We start from the raw sequence: 14,854 nt of genomic DNA on the forward strand, positions 1-14,854 counted from the left end.
CACTCATCAATAAAGGTTACATAATATTTGAACCCTTCAATGGAAAAACAAGGAACTGGGCCTAACACATCACTATGAACTATCTCAAAAGGTTTTACAGACTTAAACTGAGACACAAGGAAAGGAAGTTTTGTAAAGTTTCCTTCCAAACAGGTAGAACACAATATAGGCAGTGAATCAGTACTACAAAACACTTTGGACTTTCTTAAAATTTGAGCTACTATAGGATTAGAAGGGTGACCTAGTCTGTTATGCCATAATCTTGAATTGACTTGTTGTCCAAGGTAAGCAGCAGCATAGGCACATTTTGAAGAAGCATTAGATGCTGGTGAGATAATAGGATACAACCCATTATTGCACATTGTAGATTATCCTCCCTGTGGTTTTGTCCTGAATTTAGAAACAAAATGCATCAAATATTAACCAACAATTATTATCCAAGCAGATTCGATGAACTGACAGCAGATTCGATGAACTGACAGCAGATTCTGTGTTAATTTTGGTACATATAAAACGGAATTTAATTTCAAAGAATGTATTGGAGTTTGAAGAACTTTGGAGCCAATATGAGATATGCCTAAACCTTCACCATTAACAGCTTGTATAGTCTCATTTGATGGGTAAGGTATGGCAAGAGACAAATTCTACAACTCAGTTGTCATGTCATTTGTTGCTCCCGAGTTGGTGAGCCATACTTGCTGAGATGGAGCAAATAGCTGTGGATAATGAGACTGAGGTCCAAAGTTGGTGTGAGCATACATGGCATTCATTGGAACATTAGAATTCTCTAGAAGCAAAAAGAAACAATATGATTAAGGTTCCTACAAATTTGACATCCTGAATTAACCCCAACATTTTGAAAACGACAAGTATCAGCAAAGTGATTATTTTTCCCACATATTTGGCAGCCTTAAGAAACATGAGCATTTCTAAATCTACAAGTGTCTGCAAGATGATTATGCTTGCCACATATTTGACAAGTCATTAACGAAGAAGAACCAAACTATTGTGGAGAGTTTCCCAAAATTCCAGGTCCAGAATTGGAAAAGAATGGCTTGTTATTTCCAATCCTGTTATTAGAATTAAACATGTCCCTACCTTTATTCTTGTTATTGAAGCCTCGATGACCATTATACTGATAATTGAGGTTAGTATTCTAAGATGGAAAACCACCAAAGTTCTTTGAAGGAAAAGCAGACTGTTAAGCAACCAAAATAGTAAGCATAGGGACAACATCCATACTTTCAACATTACTTCTTCAACAAGTAACTGGGAACAAAGATATTTCAATGAAATAACAGTATCTCAACCCCTAATGACTGACCGAATGGTATTGAACTCATAAGGTAGACCAGTATTGAACTCAGAAGGTAGACCATTTAATGTAAGAATTACAATATCATCATCTTTAAAATAAACACCAGCAGTTGATAAATAATCTCTAGCTTCTTTAATCCTTTGAAGATACAAAGTGATGTAATCATTACCTTTCTTGTCAGAAAATTGTTCCTTCAGACGGATCCACAAATCTAAAGAACTAATGCTCCCAATTGCACAAGAAATTGCAGGAGGCGAAAGGGTTGCAAAAATTAGCTGCATCAACGCTTTGTCATGCATTTTTCAAATCTTGTAGGCATCAGATTCCACTCGAGCAGTAGTACTATCAGAAACAACTTCAGAATCCCCATATATCACATCAGAAAATCGAGGAGGACAAGGAGTAGACCCATCAGCAAACCCCATAATTCCATAACCTTCCAACAAAAGTTGCATCTAAAAATGTCAGGTCAAGTAATTGGTATCATCCAACTTCATGATTACAAACTTAGAGACAGAGGAGATAAGAGATGTAATAGGCGGTTGCAAGATTTGCAACTGAGAGATGGTCACCATTGTTGTAAAATTGCTTCACTGAAATTGACAGAGAACAAATGTCGAACACTTGGTGTGCATAAAACCAAACACGAATTCAAGACCCCTAATTTGAGCAGAAAAACCCCAAATCAAGAAGCAAGATACAGAGAAAGAATTGCATACGTGTGCAAGCAGAAGCGGAAGCAGATACAGAATTCCCAGATCGATGAACCGTACTTTTTCCAGCGAATATACCATATAAAACAAGCTACACATATATCAGAGAAGAAGAAGATTGAGAGAGAGAGAGATGAGAGAGAATATTTAGAGAGAAAGATATATCTGAATTGTATTGAATGTTTTTCATCATCCTTAACTATTTCATTACAAGGGTATTTATACTATCTAAGGTAGCTTCCTAACTAAGCTATCCTCTAACAACCTTATAACTGCAAAACTAATCTATTGACATTTGGCAACATCTTAGCCATTCACTTAATACTCCTAACATCCATAAAAGGAGAGAAGTCAATACTTTAATTATTTATAGCCAAACCATGTGACTTGATTAAAAAATTCATTGCTGAAATTGAGCTACCACGAGAAATTCCATGACAGTAGTGTCAAAGTTTCTTTCTTGGTAAAGCCAAACTTCAGCGAGGAAATTCATGTATACATTCACTGGCTGAGATCCCGTGACGATCGTAGCGACGAAGCGATTTCCTCGCCAAACACCTCAAGCGTCGAATACGAACTTCTACTGAGGAATCATTTCGTCGCTGAAACGTTTATTTGTTGTAGTGTCCCTTCTAAAATATCAGTTGTATAAAAAAACAAATTGGCCTCTAATTCACCTCTACAAGTTGAAGGTTGAAAGGCCCACTCTGAGGCTGGGCCTGAATTTGATATGGCAAACACGAAGGCAGACCTAACATTGTTTTAAAAACCATTTGCCACTCAAAATGAGGGCATAGCCCAACCCCAACTGACTGAGAAAGGCTTGTATCTGATTGAAATACATCTTTTGCAAGAATTAGAGTTTCAATTCACCATCAAATTACAATTAAATTATAGTAATGGAGTATGAATTTGTCCACACAGAGAGCTTTGGCTATCCTTGAAAAGTTCAACACAAAAAAACAAAAACAAAAAAAAGGAGAGAGTGAATATCCTCAAGAACTGACATTCAAAGGAATTCAAAGCCGAAGAGCATGCAGTAGCATATATATTACTACTGCAGTAACCTCCAGGAAAAGCTTGTGTAATTCCCTATGAAAGCTTACATTATCTGTAGTCCCTTTAGAGATAGATTAATCAATAATATATCAGTGATTAGTACAAAGTACGTGTATGCATATGTTTTCCCAGCCTTTTTATTTTCTCGATCCAGACACCAAATTGACTTAAGTGTCAAAAAGCTTTCTCAACCTTTTCCTCTTTTTCAACTACTACCACCACCACCACCACCTTTGGTCCCTTTCTCTTTCACACAGTCATACACAGAGTCACACAGTCTCACAGTCAGTGTATGTCACACCCTAAAATACCGACACCACGTGACAAGCACGTGGATTATGCAGTGTAGTGAAGACAGTAAAACCCTAGGTCCAGGTCGTTTTTGTTATATCACCTGTCCTTTGTTATAAACATTTCAAATGCATTTGTAGTTTCTTTCTCTTCACAAGACGTCTGTTCTTTACACAGTGTCTCCATGATATTAATAAAGTATTGATAATGTTGGTAGATAGTATTTTAATAGCAAAACATATATTTTGGCGCATTATCGATACAAAATATGTCTGCACAAGAGACCGTTTCTATACATATATAAGAATCATACTGTTAATGTATATAAGCAAATTTATTATATGTATAGTACTGTTGTTTGAAGTTTGAAATGTGTGGATGGACAAGCTGGCTTTGAGAGAGGAAGCACAGGAGTAGCTAGGGGGAGGGATTTGACATTTACGTGTTGTTTCTTTCCTGCTGGGCCTTTCTGTGTTTCTCTTTCATTTTTCTCTCAGGGTCAGTCAGTCACACAGCTTCTTAATTTACACAACTTTCAAGACCTGTAATAGCTTTGAAATCTGGAGCCAGTATCGTCCTCTCCGTTTGTCAATCTGATATATACATGTACAGCAAATACACATTCAACCTTGAAAGAAAGAAGAAACAAAGACAGAGAGAGAGAAGAAAAAGAGCCAAATAAGAATAAGAGCTAGAAATTTAAAGGTAGGTCTGAGTCTCACTAGGGTTATTCTTAATCTGGTGGTGAAGTTGGGTTCACTAGGCATGGCAGCACATCTTCCGGACACCCCCTTTTAGATAAAACAAGGAGATCATCATGATTCCAAATTCTCGATTTTACTAATCAACAAATAAATTATTCTAATTACAATGTACATGATCTCATTCAACTTTTTAAGGGTAATTATTCCTCACCATGCCAAGAAACTACAAATATTATTACCAAAAGCTGAAAATAATGTCTCCCAAATTAAGGACCTTTGTCCTATGTGTTGAACTTTTTTTATTTGTATTTTCAATTTTGCATGAAAAATATTAGTTAAAAGAAATTTTGGAATAAATCGGCTCGTAAAATGAATCAGGTGAATAAACATCTCTGGATATGCAGCTAAAAGTTTCATGTTTAAGAATCCAGCTATGCAGCTGTCTGGTAATAAACATCTGGATATACAGCTCTAGTCTATATTAGACTAACTCCAATATTTAGGCCATTATTGTGTGAATTTCGTGCTTGACATTATCACTTGAATCTTACAAGAGCTAGGTAAGGTCATAGCCGCATACAGACCTAGGTATATCTATAGACTATATGTCAAATTGGTAGGTAGGGTTTCCATTTGACTTGTATTAAAACAAACCCCTTATATTATATGCAATTATTTTCTCTAGCTAGGGTTATAATTCAAATAAATTATCCAACCATGATACTGAAAAGCATGTGTGTTTAAATCAAAACTTTTACTCCAACATACAATGCTTCAATAAAGAAGTAAACATGAACATTACTAAGGACTAATTTATAAGTGTTTTATGACTGAAAAAGCTTTTAATGAGAGTGTTTTTTTATAAACTAATTCTTAGTAAAAGTACAAATGAATTCTGAAGAAAAAAAAAATACTTGAGGTACTTCATGCAAGAAACACATAACTATTATTTCTTCCAAAAGCACTTGAGTGCTTTTCGAACCCAAGAACAATTTCACCTAAGCATTTTCAATCATTTTAAAGAACTTGCAAATGAGCCCTAATACAATTATTTACAGCACTTTTAACACTGCAATGCATTTGTTTTCAGTGGTTTTTTTTTTTTACAAGTCCAACTTCTGCAGCCCCTAATTTATGTTTTTTTTTTTAATTTCCCACAGTTGTAATATAAAACATGCCACAGTGTATGGTCTATTGCCTGTATAGGCTCAGTACTTTTGCAGCTTGTGATGTAGGAAAAAAAAAACTAGGGTTCATAAATTAACCTATCTACCCATTATTCCCATCTCACCAACATGCAAATATCCTATATGCTTTCATACACCCAAATTTACGACAATTAATTAATTAATCATTCCGAAGCTATGTCAATTCCCCTTGAATGTTTGAATTGAATAGATGAATGCGACATGGAGTAAAAGAAAAAGGTAAAAGATGTAACCTAGGTGGTGGGGTGAAAAATAAAACGGCGTCGTCGAACCTAGGGCAACCATATATTCACACGCACCAAAGGGAGGAACCCAGAAAAGTCGCCGAGGAATTGGGGGTCGGCGAAAGGTAAAAACTAAAAAGGTTAAAAGGCAAAGTGAAAAATGAGAGAATGGACTCCCTCTGCCCCATCTGTCGGTCATCGCCTCGAAGTCATCGTCCTGCACTTCAGCTCTAAAGTGACACGCCAGCCGAGGGTCCCATTTTTTATTGTTTATTTTATGAATTAAAAATTAATCTTGTTCGAAACTAATTAATTAATTAATTAATTTTGTGATTTCGCATAAAAGTGACAAAAGTATTAAATGGGGTTTCCATCATCGGGCAGCTCAATCACTCAACCACTCCTCTGACTCGCTTCATAGCTCCACTGTTTGTTTTGATTCTTTTTTTTATTTATTCATATTTGTTGGAGAAATATTTTATAATAATATTAAAGAGATTAATTTTATAAATTAAATAACATAAAAATAATAAATAACTTAAATATTAATAACGTTCTTATTTTTTTATTACAGATACATTATTTAATTTATACATTTACTATTACTCAAATTTTTATATGTACCCGACTAGTCATTGTTATGTGATTGTTTTTTCACTTTTTGATCATTGTACAATGATAGTATCCTACGGTCAAAAATGGTCCATCGATCACTAGGCTTACACAGAGTATAGTCGTAGGCTCACTATTGGCTACCCTTGGTATCATGCTTGATGACACAATCAAACCCCCCCCCCCCTCCGGCCCTAAATGAAATGGTGAGTGTTTTTTTTTTTTTTTCACTTTTTGTGGTACTAATTCTCATGCTCCATGCTGTACGAGGAGGCTCATCTGCCAAATCCGACGGTGGATATCATATCATATCATTTTCATCCATCAAATCCAACCTAATAAATTGACCAAAATAAAAACCCTGGTATAAACATGTTTTTTTCTTTCTTTAATTCATTTGTGACTATACAATTTATTAGTATACTATATTTTTACTATGTTTGTAAGAAGTTTTAGGTCTGATCAATTAACAGATTTATCAAGGGGTCAACTTCGGTACTTGACTACGTGGCAGTTGAAAAAGTTTTCTAAAGAGTGCCTCTGATGACCCCTTGGTTGTTGGGGTATTCCACAAAGTGTTTGACAAAATGTTTGAGTGAAACTTAGCAACACTCGTCAGCACTTTGGTGTGTGTTGTTGTTGACATTTATCGACAGACTCACTCGAAAGTTGTCAACTTCTATTCAACATATGCTCAATATGGCTATACATATATATCACTTCAGCTCATCAACTGTTCGATAAAATGGCACCCTAAACAATTTACATGTTGTTTCCGCCTAAAAAATTTAGCACACTACCCCCTCTATTTCTCCAATGACCTCCCTTTTATGACGTGTTTGGTATCAAATTATTGTCTAACTCATTTTATCGAAAATTTGGAAAAACAATTAAATAAAATTTATGACTGTGGCTAGACACAGTAAAAGAAGAGAGAGAGAAGGAGAGATGGTGCATGGGGTCGTGGTCATTTCTGGAAGTGAGAGATGAGAACCCAGCTGGTAGGGAGTCTGCATCTATGTTTTTGTCTTTTTATAAGGCATTTATTATTCTACATATTATAAGGTTTTTTTTATATATATTTATAAGTCACCCCCTCCCACCCCATACCATACTAACCATACCATATCATCGTTCTCTACATTCTCATCATCATTATCATCCTTCATCTCTCTCTCTCTCTCTCCTCTCTCCTTCTCTCTCTGAACCCCCTTGAAGATAGGCGATACTCTTGGGGGACAAAGGGATAAAAGAGATCAGAGAAACAAACACACACATACATAAAAAGAGATACACTGACTCATGGATATATTATTGTAGCTAGGGTTTCGAAGATGTTGAAGGAGAAGAGGAGCTTTAGCTTTTGAGGGGAATGTTGTCTGGCTCGAGGACACTTTCCTTGATCTATAATCTCTAGATCAACCGTTATATACCTATACATATATCTATATATGTGTTTGTATATGTTGTGTGTATCATCTGCATACATAGATGATCAGGTTAAGTAGTGTCGTCGGACCAGGCTTCATTCCCCCCAATTCATGGCTTCCGATCCACACGGAGACCTTTTTTCCAGGGCAGATGGGTTCTTCATCAGAAGGTTTGATTTCTATTTTTTTTAATTATTTTTATTTTTATCGATTTGCTATTTTGGGTTTTATTTTTAAACTCAGTTTAGAATTCTGGGTTTTTGTTTTTAGAACAATTAAGGTTGTTAGTTATGTGCATATTGGTGTAATGAGGAGTATCTTGACTACTTTTGTTTTTCATGGACTTGCATGAAAGGTTTGATTGCTGGATCTCCTTTTCATTTATTTTTTTTCTTGTTTGAATCATCATGCTGTGATGATTGTAGCCTAATGATGCCTTCCAGTATCTGATCTGTCTGTTTCTGCCATTTTTTCAGATCTGCCCCCCTTTTTATTATTTTTGTTCATTAAAAAAAAAACTTTGGTAGACATTCTTTCCTCTCTTTCACGTTATAATTCTCTCTCTTAGGGTTTCGTGGGTTTAGATTTATTAGGCTACGATATATCTAAACAAATCTTTTAGAAAATAGCAAATTAATTTTATGCTTAGGAGAACAAGCAAAGAAATGACACCCTTTCTGACACTGTTCAAATGCCTATTTTCATCTGTCAAAAATATATAAATATAAAATTAGCTTCCCTGAACACCCATCTGTTTCTGACTCTTAATCTAATGCTATTAGTCAGTAATCCTTTTGCAGTCTTGATTATAAAGTATAATAATGCATAAATAGATTAGTGCTTTCCTATTTTCTCAGATCAGTCTATTATTCTCACACTTTTACCTATTAGCTTTGATAATGTTTCTATTAGACATCTCTTGTATCTTGAACTTGTTTCTTTACAAATGTGATGAGCATATGAAAATGTAGGTTCAGCAGAAAGTACGAATACTATAACTTTGGGAAAGTGCTTGTCCAAAAGGAAATCTGTTCACTTGCCTTTTCCTTTAGATTATTTTCTTTACCAATTGACACCAATTTGAAACCCTAATATTGTTTATCTTGGAGTTACTGTGAATGTTGTGAACTTGTGTTTCTCAAAGCATTAGTCCCCCACAATGATTTAACTCCACCTTGGTTTTTGCCCTTTATTATGGCTTTATATGACTAAACTGTGGTTGTTCAAAGAGTCAATGGAGCTTAATTAGAACCCAACCAGGGCTGAAAATTAAAGGTGAGTAGTTTGATTTTATGAACATTTCTTTTTTGTTTCAGTAATTTATATACTAGGCAAGAAAAGTTGTGCAGGTATCCAAGATGCTCCATCAAGTTACAAAGTATCATTAACTAATTTGATCAATTGTTTGTGAGAATTTTCTCAAGTTCAAGAATTCCCTTCGTATTCTTGAAGGGCAGCTGATTAATCCCAGTTTTAAAACTGTTTTTGGTTGTAGAGGAGAATTTCAAACCCTTGCTGGATTAACCCCAGTGGCTTAATCCCAGACTTAAATTGATGCGTAATCAGTCTAGTGTAATTTGTATCTCCGTTAATTGCTTTCCTTCATATTTGCATCTATAATTTGCTACTTGAGAGAACCTCCCAAATGAATAGAGAGAATTAAAAAGGTTGAATACAAGGTTCTGGAAGAAGAGTTGTCATGGTTTCTAAGAACACACATGGTAAATGCCACTGCTCTAATGTAAAATCCAAGGAAACCTCTCTCTCTCTCTCTCTCTCATGACACACTCAGAAAGGCCATCACATTCATCTTCAGATGCTTGATATTATTAATAGGGTCCTTGTTAATACATGGGGTCTGCTTGTGTCTCTCCTTTTAGAATTTCACTGTTAGTTTCCCTCTCACAAAACCCTACTTGTAAGAAAAGTCAATCCATGAAAAAAGCAGCTGGTTTGGAATCAAGGAAGCAATCTCAAATGCTAGCAATCAATTACTTTTCTTGTGGCTGCAATCACAAATCTATTTCCTTGTTTTCATTGCAGGATGCTTCTCCTTTTTCGTGACCCTTCTTAATTAGTGATAATTTCCCCGGAAAGGGATTAAGATTAACGTATGAATGCCGACTCACTGTCACAAGACTTCCTTTTGGGAAGTTGAATCTTTTTTGACCTTTGCAAACATAAAAGTAAAGCCTTTATTATTGCTTTCTTTGTGCCAAAAACTTTCCCCACACCCACAGACACAGAGAAAGAAGAAGGAGATGAGGTTGGAGTCATCAGCTGTCCTTTAGGGCGAGCTACAATGAAAGCTTTTTGTGCATGGCCACAACTTTCGATGAATAATTGGGGTGTGATTGTTCCACTTGACCAAGACTTCTTAGGTTTTAGTTAATTCAGTAATTAATTCAAGCTTTTGTATAGGAGTACTTTGGATTATTGTTCCTAGCTATATAGCTAGCTATTAGATCGATGTGCATGGGAAGTTTGGGCTATTGGTCCTAGCGGATGGGAACTTGTGGTGGACCTCGTATTCGTAATAGCGCCATACAAATATAGGTGCTGTAGTACTACTTACAGTTGTTCGAACTAAATAAATCCTCATTGAGTCATGTATTGGTAATAGGGTAATAATTGGAGACCACCTGTGTATCATGACATCACGTGTCTGTTCTCACATGTATTGTGATGTGAAAGTTATAGAATACTCCAACTTCTCTTGAATCATAAGATCCTTTCTTCTCATATATTTCTTTGTAATTTTGTACACTCACAAGGGAGTGCTAGAAACTAAACTCCGAGTGTTCTCTACTTTTGTTTTTCCTACTTTAGGGTTTCAATTTATCTTATTAGAACGGTTCCGATCATAAACACAAATATTAAGTTTTGTGCATCAATTACGAAGTGTTTTGAAGAGGCAAGTTAATACCTCTTATCGGGACCAGTTTTGAATGTCAGAGTCCAGTAAATAGTTCTGAACGCTTTTTGGGGCATAGATTAATTAATCATAATGCTAACCTGGTTAGAGGTATTCCCTTTTACATTCATGGCCGTAGATTTGTACAAGGAAAAAAAAATCCTTATTTGTTAACTAGTTTGTCGGATTTCCATTATTTGGACCGTACAAGTCCAAAACTTGAGGGTCGAGCTCAAACTAAGCTTTAGGTTCAGAGAAATGCGCATCAAGTTAAGTCTGGGCTTAGCAAATAACGTTTTGAACTAGTAGAGAGGAATGCAATATGGCCAATAATATTTAAGAATAGTTCAAGTTTCTAGTACAAAACCATCATTCATAAAAAGCCCTGCTCAAAAAATGTATTCTCATATAGCCTTGTTTGACATGACAAAAAATATTGACACATGGAAAATGGAAAATATCGATACAAAATATCAAAAACTCAATTTTTCTTCAACAAAACACACATTAATTCTCTTAACAAAATCCACGATTTCCCCACACATGCATGAAAGGGAACTGATCCATGCTTCATATAAATGTAGAATGCATTGACCTTAATGCATCCGGTGACTAGCTACATATATCATTGTTTCCCTATTTTCGGCCGGACTGGGTGGCCTAGAAGGACTTTCGGTCCTTCTTTGGTTTAAATGCACAAGCATGCTATCACATGGCCGAGATTGGCCTACTTAGAAAAATGTAAAAGTGATTGTGTTTACGCCTTAGATTTGACTTCTAATCAAATCAAGGCTTTGAACGAACAACCAATGGCGTAGCCATGAATTATTCGATGGGTGGACTAAGTAAAAATTATTACTTTGAAATCAAATTTTTAATCTTTTTTTGCGTACATAAAGCTATATAATAGTAAACTTGAAAGTAATAATTGAAGAAATTTATATTGCCACTTAGTACTACGGTCTAATGGTATTCTTCTTCACTTGTAAGTGAGAGGTCTTAAGTTCAATTCTCGCCAAAGGTGAATTTAAACCACATTATTGTTAGTTTATTGTGAAGCTTAGCTCACTTCCTCACCCCTTAGTATATATAATATCATGTGTTCCAAAAAAAAACAAAAAAAAAGGTAAGAAATTTATATTATGTTTCTAAACTTCTAACCTTCAAAACTTTTAGGTGAATAAAATAAGGAACTATTTGTGGGATGAAAGTTTTAATTTATTACTATTAAGTTATAATATAGGTTAAAGTGATGAGTTTATTTAACATTTATTAGCTCTTATTTTCCTTAAAAGCAGTCTTATAATTCAAAATTTTCAATTGCTAAGTGGAATATGACAATTAAAAATCATAAAATAGCCCAAAAGATTAATATTTTGAAGCTTACAGATCTGAAACTCTCCCTATATATGCTATAGCCTAGGGGAGCCTTGTACTTGGCTCCGGCAGTGCGAACAACCAAATGATTGTTAATAATTTTGGAGTCCTTATTTAGGTAGGATTAGGATTTGTAATCTTTAGGATTTTGTCTTTTGTAATTACTTTCCTTGTAGAATAAGGCATGTGCCTAGATATTTGAACTCATATAATATCACTCTACACCCAACTTACTTTCTACACTCGTATTATTTTTAATTAAACTATCAATATCTATTTAAACTCTAGTTTACTACCTAAACTACGAGCACAAACTCAATCCAATATGTAAATTTAACTATATACCCAATTTAAAAAAAATAAAAAACCAAGTCATCCTCAGTCTCTGCAGGCAAAGAGAAGCATATCTGCAATCAGCCAGAGGAAAGGTTTGCAAAACTCAGAATATGCACAGTAGTTTTTGGATGAAATACCTTGCAATCATCGTGATAGTTCATTGTATGTATAGTAGTATAGGGTTCCATAAGTTTGAGTGTTTGAGGAATATGATCAAATCCCTATTAATTTACACGTGAACATTTAAAATACAAAGAACAAACTCTATTAACCTATCCAACAGCTGCTGTATATTTGAATTTGAATTACAGAGCTAGACTATGGTTTGACATTAGCCACCGAGAAAGATTGTAAGGGTTTGATTATTGGAGGGAAGTTTATTAATATATCTTAGTTTTAAAGCTAATTTCATCTTTACTTGATGGTCATTATTAAATATAACAAAAAAGGCAATTTACAAGTAAATTTTAAGCTGGGTGTAGAGTGAGATTATATGGGTTCAGATAAAGTTTACCTAAAGTAAATTAAATTAAGAACGAGTGAATGAAATAAAAGTGTTTTGAAAGTAAATAAATTTAAAAACGAGACGGAAAAGTAAAGTGCATGAAATAAAGAATTGAAAAACAAGTGTAGAATTAAAGTACGAATGTGTAAATAAAATCGCTTTGAAGTATAGAAATTGAAATACAAGTGCAGGAAGTAAGTTGCATGAAAATAAAATAATCTAGACTAAGACTACATTATCCTATATAGAAAATGAAGAAAATATTGAATAACGAGCTTTATGTTTCATCGGGGGATCCTTTTTTCTTTTTCGGAGCTCATATTTATCGGTTAATGCTCATCCCACCAGCTTGCCATTAAATGGCCGGAGTCAACTTTTGGAAAATAGGCTAGCCTCCTTGATTTGGGTCGGAGAAATGTAGATTTTATCAAATATTAGACTTGAAGCTTGATTTCATACCACAAACGAATCTCATCCAATTCCCACCAAATAGATTGATTTCATACCTATGGGTGCTTGGCCAGTTGGCCTACTTACGGTAGGAAACCCATCTCAATTTGGATGACTCGCGCCTTTTAACCAACTTGACCAAACTCATATTGATAGGCGTAGAGCCTTGGAGTTTAACGTTCCCACAGGCCAGTAAGCCATTAGACTCATGCTCATGGTCACACAGGTCATTTGACCCACAGTTAGGTTGTGGCCTTAATAGGTTGGTCGGTAACATCTTTGGCCTTGATATCATTATCGACTAGCATATCGGTCGTATGCCGTAATGACACCGATTTTGGCTTTAATTTTATGATGGCGTAAGTCACATCCTCGAATAAAGTTGGTATAGAACCATGGTCTAAGCCATATCTTGGCCGAAATTACCTTTTATTCTTGTATTGGGTCAATTCGACCACTAAATTAAAGCCGATAATCAATTAGACAAGATGGTGTAAATCGGTTAAAAACAATCATATTTTGATTATCTGAAGGTCAGTGGAAATTATGTTGTATGGAAATTATTCAAACACAAAGCAGCCCTCCAAGAAGAATTAGAGAATAACCTGTCATTTACACCCTTTCTCTTTTGCTTTCTTCAAAAGCAAACATTGATGGCTCACTCCCCCACTTTGGGTGGTTTTTCCATCCGCACTTCCTCCTTTTTTTTTTTTAGGGGGATAACTAGTGGCAAGCCACAGTTATCCACCCCTTCCAAGGGCCGGGAAGACTCACAGAGGCATTTCAGCCTCCTTCTGATCCACAAGTTTGGCTTCCACATCAGCAGTTGGTTTCGAACCCAAGACTTACAATTTTTAGTTTTAAAGAAGTCTCGTAATCCACTCTTTACCATTGAACCACCAGCTCATAGTTGATCCGCACTTCATTGACTTTGCATCTTTCTGAGGTCCAACCCACCATCTATTTATGTCTCATTTTGCTGGCATATTTTATCAAACACAATCACATACGGTGAGTATATAATAGTATATATATAGTTCGGGAGCATATAACAAGGATAATTCCACAATATCTCTAAATGACTTAGTGCATATACGGCATACCTAATTACTAATTAGTATACGATCCTTTTTTTTTTCTCTTAGTTTGACTTGTTATAATTTAGTGGTAGTACTTAAAAAAAACCGAATCTAGTTGCGTAGCACTTTATGACTTGTCAGATTCGAAAATTCAAACCCTAATAGGTCTTGCTATTGTTTGAAGGTCTCAAATTTTGAAAATGTGTTCAATTCTTTGTTCATTTTATTTGTGGTCACTAGTTAGTTTTCGGGTAAATTATACAAGGCACACATTTTCAATGAGGTGGATGCCAATTTTGCTTTTAGTAATAAAAATTATTTAGTTTATAAAAAATAATTTAAATATTAAACTAATCTAAAACAAACTTAACAATAACAAAAAGAGGGCCCACCCCCTTCCACTTCTCCAGCAACCTCACTAGGTTAATCAGTCATTGCAAAATCATGCCCTTAAACAAATTTATTTTGCCAATACCAAATAAGCCAGCAAGGAACAGAAAATACTAACCTCCACTCTAAACCTAAGGTTTGAAGTGATTTAGTAGTGAGATTGAAATGCAGCCAGATATGAAAATCAATGTGGTATGACTATTGATTATACATTCCCAACCTCTACCAGACTTCTCTTGCCTTA

At 35.1% G+C, this 14,854-nt stretch overlaps 1 long non-coding RNA gene and 1 other non-coding gene across 2 annotated transcripts; both read left to right on the plus strand.

Annotated features, from left to right (window-relative positions):
- Positions 1 to 7,234: 7,234 nt before the first annotated feature.
- Positions 7,235 to 10,280, plus strand: LOC139197422 (uncharacterized). The gene is made up of 2 exons (XR_011582812.1): positions 7,235 to 7,729; positions 9,603 to 10,280. It is a non-coding gene; the product is annotated as an uncharacterized lncRNA (long non-coding RNA).
- On the plus strand, positions 7,493 to 7,667 carry MIR166G (microRNA MIR166g). The gene has a single exon (NR_120889.1). It is a non-coding gene; the product is annotated as a microRNA MIR166g (primary transcript).
- Positions 10,281 to 14,854: the final 4,574 nt, after the last annotated feature.

The sequence above is a fragment of the Malus domestica genome, chromosome 07 (assembly GCF_042453785.1).
Source record: "Malus domestica chromosome 07, GDT2T_hap1".
In the NCBI taxonomy this organism is placed as follows: domain Eukaryota; kingdom Viridiplantae; phylum Streptophyta; class Magnoliopsida; order Rosales; family Rosaceae; genus Malus; species Malus domestica.